Raw genomic sequence first — 1,996 nt, 5'->3', positions numbered from 1 at the left:
CCGCCGCGGCCGCTCCGTCTGCGCCCGGCACCGCGCTCGGGGCGGGGCCGCGCCCGCCCCTCACAAAGGAGGCGACGAAGGCTGCGGGGAGACCCGCCGCGCATGCGCGCCGCCGCCGCCCCGGGAGCGCGCCCGGGCCGCAGCGGGAACGAGCGCGCTGCTCCCCGGCCCGGCCCCGCCCCGCCAGGTGTGGGGGTGCTGTTGCTGCTGCTGCGAAATTGGAATATGTAAACAAATATCCTTTGAAAGGATGTTTTTTGATGTCTGATATTTGTGAGCTTTCAACCTAATCAGTAAGAAGGGAGATTTGATCCCTAAAAGAGACAGCTGAGAAGCAAGCACTAAGTGATGTCCAGGCGTTAAAAAGACAAGTTAGCCGTCGATAGAATTGCCTTGTGAAGGTTCAGAGCTGGACACGTTTCAGTGATATCCCACCTAGGGGGAGGTTAACAAAGCTTGGGAAGAAGGATGTACCGCTGATAGTAGACACAATGAATGCAGAATTCATGGGCCACAAGGACATTTGGCAGAACTCCCACGATAAGGAAAAAAAATATTAAAGACAACTTGGCGACTGTGCTGAAGCAGCTCTGACTGGGTAAAAGGTAATTCCGGCAGGGGGAGATCTGTGACCGACTCACGGACCACCGACTCAAGAAACCCACCGACTCAAAAGAAGAGAAAGACTAAGCATGCAGGCTAGTTAGCCAGAGAAGTGAGATAATAATTAACCAATAGAATATAGAAAACTAATTAAGAGAACGAGTTAACTTGTAGCCAGTGAACATTGGCGCCTTTGTTTGCTAAAATGTATAAACAATTTCGGGAGTCATGGTGAAGGCTTTGTGGATTTCCTACCGGGCGCCCCTTTGTGCGCAGAGCTGTCAATAAATCAAGTACCTCGACTCTGTGTGTGTGGAGTGGCCTTTTGCACACTGGCTGAAAGGAACTTATTTCTGGACAGCCCCATACCCCTCCTGCCACTCCACGCACAAAGGCCTCCTCCCGTCTCCTACGAGGACTGCTCTTGAATGTGTTTATGCAATCATATGAATTTGTATGGGTCTGTGTTTTGTTATGGCAAGAGGATATTTAATATGCAGCACTGGAGGGCTGCTTTTATTGTACACACATGGAGGCAAAGTCACAGGATCCGGTCTTGTGAGCTTCTACGAAACGCCTAAATTTTGTCTTTATGAGAATTGCATTTGAGCCATGATTTTGCTGAAAGCTTTATCCTTTCTGCTCAGTCACCACAGAAAGATTTCCCCGATCCTGGATCCTGTGCAGTTTTGGTGCTTCCTCCTCTAGCAATGCACCAATAGCTGTAGCAGCTGGTATCTTGCAGGCATTTCAGACCAGGTATGTAGTTCCTTAAGTCAGAAAATTTCCCAAGATGAGGAAACAGCTAAACTTGCTCTGTCAGTGCAGGAAAGCACTGGGTTCACAACAGGTGGTTTGTCCCAGTGGAGACGTCACAGGAGCACTGGTAGCCAGTGGTCACCACAGCTTGAGCTTCTAACAGAGCCTTGACATACACTCTTCTTTACAGGAATAGTTCTGTTTCTTCCTACCTGGACCATAAATGATGTTATTTTGTGCTTCTGTTGTAAAGGGAATGCTGGAACTGTACGTCAGCCCTTGCTCTTTTTCCTTGGTGATTCAGAAGGAACTAATTGACTAACGAGTAAATTACCTTGCAGTGGTAAAGAAGGCGGTATTGAGGAAAAGTCTTCCTTGTCATCTAGGTCTGCAAAATATTTAATTTTGTGTAAAAGTTTCTTGCAGGTTACTTAAAAAGTTTCAGTCAATTCTTTAGTCAGTTCCTGTTTAATTACAATTAAATTTTCATTCCTAGGAGGCTGGCCTGAGATTTAGCCTCTGCTGATGTCTCACTTTCCAAAACCAATTCTGAATCCATGTCATAATCTGCCTTTTATAGCAGCTCTACTCTGTTCAGCTCTGGTAGATGGATTTGTTCATCTCCCTTTTCAAA

This window comes from Pseudopodoces humilis, chromosome 1 (assembly GCF_049639895.1).
Source record: "Pseudopodoces humilis isolate 2021_Gansu_Grassland_sample_001 chromosome 1, ASM4963989v1, whole genome shotgun sequence".
NCBI lineage: Eukaryota > Metazoa > Chordata > Aves > Passeriformes > Paridae > Pseudopodoces > Pseudopodoces humilis.
The sequence above is the reverse complement of the archived record's forward strand: the minus strand, read 5'-3'. Positions refer to the sequence as shown.